This window comes from Habropoda laboriosa, unplaced genomic scaffold (genome assembly GCF_001263275.1).
Source record: "Habropoda laboriosa isolate 0110345459 unplaced genomic scaffold, ASM126327v1 scaffold28, whole genome shotgun sequence".
Lineage (NCBI taxonomy): Eukaryota > Metazoa > Arthropoda > Insecta > Hymenoptera > Apidae > Habropoda > Habropoda laboriosa.
In genome coordinates, this window is record NW_017100174.1 from 2,718,972 (window position 1) to 2,731,066 (window position 12,095).

Below are 12,095 nucleotides of genomic sequence, written 5' to 3' on the forward strand. Positions count from 1 at the left end.
TATCCTCGCCGCCTCCTCTTTACAATCCGGCGGCGTCGCGCTGCCGGATTGCTCGTAACTGGATTAACTGCGGATATTTGATAAACGGCCGATGGTCTTCGACAAGGGGGGGGGAAAGAGAGACTCTCTCGAATCGCCTTCGACAAGTTCCGCGGATTTCTGCCTCGACGAATTTTCGCTGAGACGGCGAAACTACGGGAATTTCGAGACACAGTTTGAGCGACAATTGCGGTCCTGTTTTCGTTTCGAGGTGTGAGTCTCGAGGTTTCGAGTGTTTGCCGATGCCAAGGAGGAGATTCTTGGGTGTTTCGTTTTGTGGATTCGAGGGAGAGATCGTTTTCTTGTTTTTTAAGGCGTTATGGTTTGTGAATTGTTAATACTAGAAGGATTGTGAATTTTTATGTAATTTAAAGTGAGATTAAAAAATTTGGTTGTAAGCATGCAGAAAACAAAGTTGGAAAGTTGCAAACGGTATAAATTCGCATTTTTTTTTGGAATTCCTGGGTGTTTCGTTTTGTAGATTCGGGGGAGAGATCGTTTTCTTGTTTTTTAAGGCGTTAGGTTTGTGAATTGTTAATACTAGAAGGTTTGGCTGGGTTAAAATGTCTCTTTAGTAACATTTTAAATGTGAATTTTTGTGTAATTTAAAATGTGATTAAAAAGTTTGGTGCAAGCATGCAGAAAACAAAGTTAAATAGTTGCAATCGGTGTAATAGTTATTAGGATCCAAAATTCATCGTTTTTTAGAAAGTTCAAGTTAACTTTTCTAGGAAAACATATTTTTTCACATTCCATAGGCTAGCTTTGTCGTTTAATGTTCAAGTCTAAATTTTTCACTGTTCTAAGCTTTCAAAAAATCTGAAAAAATTCTGGGACATTTATCAAAGTCTCTGTTAAATTATACAAGTGTTTGCTAAGTCAAATAGTTAAATTTTTTCAATAAAAATAGAAAATTTTCGAAGAAATGCGAGCGTAGAATTTCGCTTGGGTCATCGATGACCCAGATTGCCTTCCAGAGGTTAAAATAGTAGAGTTGAGAGGAACATTGTCGATTATCGCGGTTGTACATCAGATAATAATGTGATTTTGCAACATTGCATTCAATTATGTTATTCTACCTTGCCTCTATGATTTGAATGTGTGCTTAATTTTTGAAGCACATACAGAATTGATGTAAATATCAAATATGCAAGTATAATACTGCATATTTAACATAACAACGAATTTATCGAATATCGAACGACAACCAAAATTCTTTAACCCTTTCGCGACGGCGGAACTAGCCATCGGTACGCCACTAACGTACGGGTCGTCGTGCCATTAGTGCACGCCATACACATTAAGAGTGTCTCGCGTTTTTTCAAATCTTAGAGGATTTCGTTGGAACAGCAGAGGACTTAAGGGTGTATCGGATAAAGGGAATGTTGTTGAGGACTTGTTCTGTATTTTAAAATAAATCTTCACTTTGAGGCTCGAGCCAATGCGACGCGCCTAGTGGATGGCGGATATAACCGGCGCTGGCCAATGTGAAGCATTTAGTGGATGCCGGATATAACCGGCGCTAGTCGCGAAAGGGTTAACCATTAGAAACGCGAATAAAACGACAAAAAGGAACTTAATTATTCGTCCGATCAATTGTTTCTTAATTACAAGCATATTTACGAAATTCTTGCAACGAGAGTATGAAAATCGATACGGCGGCGTTCGAAAAGTCTGTAAAATATAATGATGTAAAAATGATGGATGAAAAAACTGCCGAAGCAATTTTTGCAATACGCAGTCTTTGAACGTCAATTCCACGGTTTAGAGTGGTCGGTCAGGTTTCGAAGCGAATCACAAACGGTCGACGCGACGATATTCGATTGTCGTACACGGCTGTCGGCAGAGGAATAAAGAGTTCCGTTCGGAAATAGTATCGCGGTGCGTGGAAAATGAGAGGCAGCAATTGCCTGTCGTGCTTCACTTAACGCGACGCAATGGAATTTAATACCCTTTGTAGCGCATGAAGTAGCAAAACGAAATTAAATTCGGACAAAACACATCGGGGGAACGAAGTCAAGCGTCATGTTGCCGCGTTTGTGCGGAAATATACAACAAATTTAATGTAAGCGTTGCAGATGAATGACGCGCATTGTCACGTCAGCGACACGAAATACGCGTGAATAATTAAAAAAAATGAGACGAGAGAAAAAAAGAATGGGAGAACTAGAGGAAATTACGACGCCATCATGGCGGTGTCGAAAAGTGGTCGAATATCAATTGATTCTGCCGCGGATTATCCTTGAAAATTATCAGTCGATATCGGTGCTCTGCCATTTTTACGATATTCTTGCTGATAACGTCAAAAACTTTCATTTTCAATTTTTCGAATGAAAATGAAGAGAAATTTTCGGTTCGTTCACCTAGTGGCTCCAAGTTTTACATAAATTTGTCTCCGCACAGAAAATTATGAAAGCAGATTATCCTTGAAAATTACCAGTCGATATCAGTATTCTGCGATTTTTACCATATTCTTGCTGATAACGTCAAAAGCTTTAGATTTCAATTTTTCAAATAAAAATGAAGAGAAACTTTTGCTTCGTTCACACAGTGTCTCATAATTTTACCTAAATCTGTCTCCGCACAGAAAATCATGAAAGCAGTCAGCATTAACTTTAGCTTTCGATATTTCAAATAATAATGAAGAAATAAATGCCGAAAAAGTTTCCGCAAAAAGAGCAACTTCTCTCCACATCACCGAAATTCACGAAACTACTTAAAAACACTCGATCACTTAAGAGCACCGTCAAAGAGTATATAACACTGAAGTTAATCGCGTTCGAACACCTTTCTATGAAAAATCCATCGAACATTCCACACTTAGGGTGGGGAAAGGTAGAGAAGGTGGGTAGAAAAAAAAAGTGATTATCGTTGGATCAACGGGTACTCGAAGTTCGTTCGAGTTTCTCGTAGCTCGATGGAAATGCGTTTTTGCGGGGAGCAGGAGTACACGAGGGGGCCTTGTCACCGAAAGTTCACCCCCGTCGGCGAAAGCAAGACAGAGAGAACGCCTCTCGCCGGGGCGAAATTGAAAAAGTCGGGATAGAGGAAAAAGGACGGAGAGAAGTCGCCAGGCAACTCTTACGGGAGTGGGTAAAGTTTGTCCTTTTGTCTCCAGGACCAGACAAGTTTTTGCAATCGCAAGTTTTCTACGGCCGCCCCGCGAAACGAGACTACGAGCGACGACGTTTCCTGGCAGAAGTGAAATACTGCGGTTCTCGAGTCAAGGTATTACGACGTAAATGCCGCGCCACGCCGTTTCGGAATGCGAATATTAAGAAGAGGCGAACGCTTCGACGATTATTTCTGATTTATACGGTTCGCGGTAAGTCGTCCGGATTTATCGAGATTCTTCTGCCTTTGGGAAACGGATTATCTGTAATTTTCGAGTATCGCGCTTGTTTCACAAGCTGAGGACACTTTGTGCGAGGTGTTAGGATGTTGACACAATCGTAACTAGTGGAGTAATTTGAATGTTGTGTAATATTTAGACGAACAGTATTTGGGCGATTGTGCGAAAACTTGTGCACATTTCAAGGTTTTCGACTGTTACGAACCCACTGCCTTTCCCCCACACATTGTTATTAGATACTATTATAATATTATTATTTCAAGGTTTTCGACTGTTACGAACCCACTGCCTTTCCCCCATACATTGTTATTAGATACTATTATAATATTATTATTATCATTACAAAACACCTTTATAATTATAAACCAAAAACGCCAAGCAACCGGCCACAGGTAGGAAGGGGGCGAAGTCGGGAAAAACGAAGCGACACTCGACTCCAGGCCCATTTCCTGACCATTGATTGGTCGGAAGCAAGGTGCCAAAACTAGTACAAAACCGATGTACCCGCACAAGGTCGACAGATAGTCTAAAACCATACACCTAGAACGACATCCGCTCGAACTAAACATTAAATAAAACGACATCGAACACATTTCTGGAATTTTACGCCTGTAACCAACCCGAAACGAAGGCGATCTCAACCGTTACGGCCGGTTCCGTAACATCGACTATGTTGCATCGCTTTACAAAAATGGGTACAACTTTCAAAATATCAAATATTTTTTTATCAAATTTCAAGCATGTTTGTATGATACATGTACATGTTTAGTCTAGACGATAAGAAATATCACCTTTAACACATATTTACAGGCCGTCGGCATTCAACGCACAGTGTGTAAAACCCTATTTATATGTCACCGGAATTTCACGAGCAGTCAACGAAACCCATATTTTTATGTCTCCGGACGGTAATGCGTTAAGATCGTCGTGTGATCGTGAAAAATTCTCTCACTCAAATTGACAAACTTAACACTCTATCGAGTAAAGTTCATGCAACACAAAACTACAATAGAATTGGTGAAAAATTGAGGCAAAAAGCGCTCACTGTGTATTATTACCGAATAATTATGACTCAACGCTAAAAAATAAAGATACTTACGATTGAAACTCAACTGTTTCACGATAGACAAATGTCTAACGAATCCTAATATCGCCAGACTTTCACACTCAAAACGTAATAAATTTTATATCGCACGAGCGTATATACAGGGTGCCTCCATTTTTTCCGATCAAACGTTGCCGGTACATTCCACGAGGATAATCGAGAAAAAATAGTAATTTACGTATTATCTATATACACCTCTGGTAGCGAAAGGGTTAAATATCAAACGTCCCGAGCAACGCACAGATCGTCATTAACTACAGCGCGCGTTTTATAAGCCAATATTTCAGCGGGAGAAATAATTCGCAAGGTTGTCGGGAACGAGGAGAGAAGAAGATTTCGTTACCGCGACAAACGGGGTCGGGAGTTTCGTTACAATTGCAATTAACGCTGCGGGGAGGTCTGGCCGTCTTTTTTTTCTCTCTTTTCCCTCCGTTAATCCATTCCCCCCGGGGGGCCCGTCGAGCGTAAACAGGATTGCGGAATAACACGGTCAGAAATTTCTCAAGAATCTTATTTATTATCCCCAGCGGGATGGCCGAGCGGTAGAAGAACAATCGCGAACTAATTCACCCACCTTAATTACCGGCATAAGAACAATAAGATTTAGCGCTCTTTTGTCCTGGCAAAAATGAAAGATTGCCGGCACGGGTCAGCGGCCGCCGAGCACTGCATTTGCAGGTAAACGGCCCGTGGATGCATCCTCGGAAGCTGGCCGCCATTGTTTCGGTCGGACCGGGCAAAAAGTCCGCGAGTGGATGCACTTTTCGATTTTAACCCCCGGTACTGTCGCGTCCTGGAGACTCGTCGACCGACCATTTCACGATTCTTTCCAAATTCAATTCCATTAACCCGTTGCTCTCGAAGGCCCTTTTTTCTGTAAGCAAGTAGCAAAAATTAACGTAACTGTGGCGGGTTACCGAACCTTGTTCTGTTCCTCCACGCGAACTTGCTCTTTTCCAACTCCTTCAGATTTTAGTTTCCGTTCTTGTGTCTCTCCCCGGGTTAAGACTTGCCTTCGTCCTCGAGTGGCCTAAGAAGCGCACATGTGGCATCCAGGTTCGCACGAGGACGAACAGCCCCGCTTTCTACAAATTTTCCGTTTCTATCTTTATCTATCGCTACTCCTGTCCTAACAATATAGAAACCCAGTACGCCTACACCTCCAGTTCAGTCTTTCCTTTACCAACGATCGCGACGTACCCGCCGAACCGCTGCCGCAGGAACAATTAACGAATAAAACGATTGTATTTTCCGGACAAATTGTACGCTGGCCATAGCACTTGGATCTTAATAAATTGAGGTGAAAACAGTGCAACGGCGTTCCTCATCCACCTCAGTTATGTAGATGTGTATGTGCGTATAGTCCAGCCGTTCTCTCCTCCAGAGATGCTGAGATCTCGAAACATGTATCCTGCTGTCTTGGAAAATATCGTCCTTAGAGTTGCCTCTGATGGTAAGTATAATGTCGCTTCTCAGTCGCCTCTCGAGTGTAAAGGGTTAAATGATAGAGTGATAAGAAAGATCGAACGAGGAGTGTTTTTGTGCGAATCTCGTGTGTTCGCTTGGAAGACAACGATACATGTGAAGTGGTAAAATAATAACGTTGAATTGCAGTTACGATGATAGATACTTTGTGAGAAATTGCTCGTGTACTTACCTATCGTAGATGATTGATTTAGATGGATATTAAATTACAGAAATTATTAAGCTGTTTTTGTCCAAATGTGTGGCGACTTCTATTTATTTCCCATTAACCCTTTGGACTCCTTTGTCGAGTGTGACTCGACGTCAGTTTTATTCACAGGTATGAATGAAGTAATTTTTAAATCGCCAGTTTAAATGTGTATTATATTTTGCAATATCTTTTTTTATCTGGATGAGCAATAGGTGGTAAATTCAATATAATTGGTAAAAACAATTGTTTAAATTGGTTCCTATTGATCAAACGTCTTTTGAAGTGTGTTTCAAAGAAAATTTTTAAAGTAACGTTTGTTAACACTTTAACGTTAATCTTTTCAATTTTTCAAGTTTTTTTTTTTATAGAAAAAATGTAGGTAACTCGACTCTGGTTGCTCTAGTGTAAATTGACGTTGACGTTTCAATAAATACTTCTTTATTTGTTTAAGAAATTGCACGTGACCCTTTTCACAGATTAACAAGTAACATTTTACGTGTAAAATGTTGCAAAATTTTATTTCAGAGTTATTAATTAACAGCTTTAATATTTCTGATACATTATAATCCCGAGAATACGAATTACATCACGAAGGCAAATAAAAGACAAAAATTTGCACAAGCGAGTGTACTCTATTTGTTCTCTACCTTAATTTCCTTGAAATGTCGCCGCAAGAACTACGTTCAACGTGCCCCAAAAGTACGCTGAAAAGCTTCGAATTGAAGTGAATACAACGTGAAATGCTCGTGCAAAAAGTTACATCGGAAAAAAAGAAGAATCGGTATTTAATTAGAGGGAAATTAGAGATTCCGTTATTCGCGAGTTTAAACAAAACGTACGCCGGGCGGTACGATAAAAATGATCATTTAATTACATCCCTCATTTAGTCATCGACATGCGAGTTAACTGGAATGGCTTGACGTGCTCCATTAAAACTTTCCCGAATAATTACCGGCCCGGTTCGATTCTCGGTCGAAAGGTTAGCCGCGCTGATACGTCGAAAAGCTGTTGGAGCGCACCAAGCGCGAAATCATGGGAGGAATAAAGGATCCGCGGTGACATGTGTGCGATCAGCCTTTTGTCGGAGTCAAGTTCGCCGCTAAATCTTTTGACGTTTCACGATAAGGCCAAGGTTCGTTTTGCCCGGCTGGCGATTTTCCAGACTGCTGCGATTGAACATGCCAGTAATGCAGAAAATCGAGAACAGCTCCTCGTCCGCGGAATTCACGACAAGTGGTTTCGAGTGGACGAAAGTACGGTTCATTATAATTTCAATGTTCCGGTGATCATCTTTTTTTTAACGCTTGGCAATCTTGCCATGTATTTTATCTTACTCTCGTGTTATTCTCTAGTTTTCTGTTCTGACGGTGATAAATAGGAAATGTAAATGTGTGTTAGATTTTGTCTCTTGCTTTATAACGTTGAATTCTATTCGTGATGCAGATTACAGTCAGAACGTGCGGAAGACTAGATGTATTATTAATGAAATATAATTTTAACAGTAACTTCAGATTATACGTAATATATTGCAGACATCCAATTGTGAATTATGTACACATTTAAAAAATCATTAATTCTTAGATATTTGTAAAAAATTATTGCGAAAGTGAGTTATTTTTATCGGAAAGAGCGTGAAAATTAAAAATTTTACTATTTAAAAAGAACACTGTCACAATTTAAAAGAGGGCTGTTTCAACCCTTTTTTAATAGTGAGCAATATACTAAACAATATTTTATCAGAGACCCTCAAAACCCAAAGACCATTAACTAAATTGCAAAGTGAAGAAAATTTTTTCATTACTAAATGCACGAATAATTAATAACTTTCCACCACAAAAAATTTCAAACCGATTTCCTGAAAAATTTACTTTCGTCAGTCGTGTCGCTCTTCCAGCAAATCGACAGAGTTCTAGCAAGTCCAGAAATGTAGACACTTTTTGACATCGAAGAAATTCGTTTCTTATACTTCAATTCTCCAACTACAATTTCATTTAATAACGTGTCCAATCGTTCTTCGTACAATCCGCAGAATGCAACACCGTCGCAACAATACAAAATTCCACGTTCGTTGATCCACTCGTTAAAGCGGCATAATGTTATCTGGGTATCCTTATCGCAGAAAAATGAGCTCGTTCAGCGCGCTTTGTCATCCTGTCAAAAGGTCAGAGGAGCGAACGCGTAGAAGAGTCGTTTCTAACGAAGAACAGGACAGACAGCGGGGGAAAAAGTGGGGGGATGTAGAAGTGATCGAAACTTCCGGCCCGACTCATCAGCACGCGTCACCCCATATTACGGATAACTATTCTTTCCGCTCGTTGCAAGTCCCCATTGTGAAGGGAGACCGTCGCGTAAGCGATACACTTTGGGGATCCCCAATTTTCTTCCCCTCTTCTATCCCTTTTTCTCTCTCTCTTCCTTCCACTTTTTCTCCCTTTCTCTCTGTACGGTTTTATAGAAGTAACTCACCCCGCTCTACGTGGGCTTCCCCTCGCGTATCGTCCTTCTCCTAGCGGCTGTTTCCTTGATTCTCATCCTCTTGTTGCCCTCGTTTCGTCCTGCTGCCTGGATACCTACAATCTCTCGATTCTTACAATTTCGAAGGGAGAGAAGGAGAGTAGAAGAGGAGTCGAAGGGCGCGAGAGGTGTAATGGGAATGGAATAGATCACGGGGGAAGAGAATGTTGAAGGAGACTTAGGAATTTACGGGAAGAGGTGTAAGGTTTTAATGGTTGAATTAATGTGGCGATGCAGTATACAGTAAAATCTTAACGTAAACTTGTGAAGCTTAGAGAAGTATACAAAAGAATAAAATGAGTGTGGCAGAATCGCCGCGAGAGGAAAAGAACAATCGAGAATAGCAAAACCGCGAAAGAATCTCTAAAGGAAGAACACACAGGGAAGAAGGAAGAACCGAATGGAACGGAAGAAAATGAAAACGGGCAGAAAATGGAGGAATAAAAGGGGAAACAGCTGAAGAGAGAAAGGGACGAGGTAGAGGAAAAAAGGGGGATGGAAGAAAGGTAGAGGAGACAGGACGAAAGAAAAAGGGGGAGAACGTGAAAGGGGGGTGAGAAAGAGAGAGAGGGGTGAAGGAAAGGTGGACGAAGGGGCTGCTTCTCCTCGATCCTGGTTCCGGATTAAACTTTAATTGATTCAACTCCGTGGTCTGTAGCCAGCGAGGCGCATAGGAGAAGAGGGCACTCGCTCTCCCTTACCAGCGAGCCTTGGCCAACGTAGAAGGCAGCAGCACTTCCCTTTTTCCTTTCAATCTCCTGCAGCAGGATGCGCCTATTATTCTGTTCCGTGGTAGGCCGATAAGTCGAGACGGAATCGACTTGGACGACTGGAAGAAGAATATAATAATTGCCAACGAGAGAAAAGAAATCGGATCCGTACCGATCGCCCCGGTGATTGTCGTATTTTCGTCTACCACGACAACAACGGGTAATTATTTTTAATGACGCGAATTCGGCCAGAAGCACCGCCGCGCCGACGTCCTCTTCTTATCAGGATCAATGAATCCGGTGATATCGTTGTCTGCCTTCGGAATTCATCACGGTCGAGTGTCGTTTCTGTACCTTCTTCTATTCGATTATGTCACATTTACGACAAATTGTCGAATTCTATGTTAAACATCGGCAAAATTTCATCGAAAAGTGTATGTCCATACTGCTGTATCGTTCGTTTTCAGCACAAGGCCCAAATAAACGCTATTCGGTCTGGCAAGCTCCGCCCCTGGGACTTCCCATCCGAGACCACCGCCGTTTTAATCTTCCAGAACCCGCGAGAGATCAAGGGGCGAAAAGTTCTCTGTACGAAAGTAACGAAACTCTACTAGGAGAGGCGGGAACCAGAAGAAGAAGGAGGAGGAAGAAGAAGAGGGGCGCAGAGAGAGCACGAGACAGAGGGTCTAACCCCTCTTTCGCCCGGTCTTTTATTTGCAAATAATTGAAAGGGCCGCGTAGAAAACAAAGGGCAGGCCAGTTCGTGGCTGCCCTTGTGTATCCTCTAGAGGAGGGTTAGAGAGAGAGATAGAGAGGAGGTTGAAGCAACGCGGAACGACGTTAGAAACGGCCAGGAGAATCGCATTAGCCGCGTCCCGACGAAATAAGTGAGAAGTAACACAGCGGATTCGGGTAACTTGATTCTTCCCTTCTCTCTTGCATCTCCTTCTTCATGGACCAGTTCTCTCTCTCTCTCTCTCTCTCTCTGTGTATGTGTTTCACCTCGTGATTCTCTTGGTTTTCCTCTAGGTCCTCTGTTATGTCCCCTCCGTGACATATTCCTGGCGTGTATCCGTGGAGAGAAGCAAAAGGGGACGGCAAAAGGAGGAGTGAGCGCGAAAGAGACAGAAGGGTAGAGAAAGAAAACGGAGCGGGGTTGGTCGACCCGAGAAGCGGCCAGGCAACGTCAACGTTGATTGGATTTTACAAGCTAACAAGAAAATTATATTCGAGATTGGGTAGGTAATCGTGCGAGGCATCTCTCACGGGTCGCACACTTGCAAGCCGCAAGCGCGCTCTTCTCTTTTTTTGTACACCCTCCTCTCTTGCGGCATCATCTCTTACGGCAGTTTTCACCCCCCTTGTTGCGGGAAACGTTACAGAAATAACTCGTCAAGGCGATTACTGGTGAAGATTACTCTATCTCTCTCGCTATCTTTCTCTCTTGGTATATTAACAGAGGGTCGTATCCATCGTACGTGCGACTGCCGATTGCCAGGCTCGCAAAAATATCCCGCTGGCAAGTCCTCCTCTCCCGTTTGCGCGCGACACGCCGCGCCACCGCTCGCCGTTCACCCTTTCTCGACGACCGATTTAACCCCTTCGACCGAAGGTGTTCGATGATCAGCGCGGCGCAACTTTTTCGCGGCGCTCTTTACGGTTCGCTGACACTTCAGCGCGGGGAAGTACCCACTTTTAAATGACTTTGAAGTGAACGAAGGAAATATAAGTGTGCCTGCCGATCGGGAAGGGAAGAACGAAGGGGTTGATCGTTCTGAAGCACTTGGAGCAATTTAGCTGAAAGATACCAAGGATTTAAACCAACTTTTACTCCTCTGTTTATAATCCTTCGTGAATTTCTACCGATTCTTTCGAACACTTTACGCTACGTTTAGTATAGATAACTTCTCGTTCACGCCAATTGAGCTATTTTGTATTAAAAAGAACAAAGAAGTACGTAACTGAATTACACACGAAAATACGACGTGTGATATCTATCATCGCCGCGAAAAATTTCACAGTGGAAGCAATCTGCATATTTAACGCTTTCAATCTAAATACAAAATGGCAACGATTAATCGCGCGGCGATATGAGAAACGATCGGATAAGAAGATGAGTCCAAGAAAGCCATCGGAAGCAGGAGGGTCGTTACGAATTTAAAAGGGGGTAGATTATACGGAATCGTAAAGCCACGCGACCGGAGACGCCTAGCAGGCGCGTCGAAGCACCAGGAACGTTAGCTCTTCCGTTTTCGCAGGAATAACTTAGTTTTCGTTGCTACTCCTTCATCCCTGTTGGACCGGCAGCGCGGATAGAGGCACATTGCTGCACCGTGCTCGGGTCACAGACCATTAAGTTCCAGGTTTACCACAATAAGCACGCTATTCCGCCCTGGCCGGCGGGTTACCGCTATTATCGAACCAATGAGCCAGGGACACTGATTCACCGGATTTTTCCCGTTCCCAGATGCAGAAATTCGATGCACTCTTAGCTGCGTCTACTGCATTCGCTGTATTTTTTCTTCTTTTTTTCGGGACACCGTCTGTTCTCAAATCGTTCGTAATGGCACTGGAAATCTGTGTCTGTAGGAGATCGTGTACAATCTGCGGCGAGTCAGATGTTGTGTCGTATGAATAAATTAAATTCTTGCAAGATTATCGAATTTGAAGTTCTTTAAAATTATTTTTATGCTTGCATGT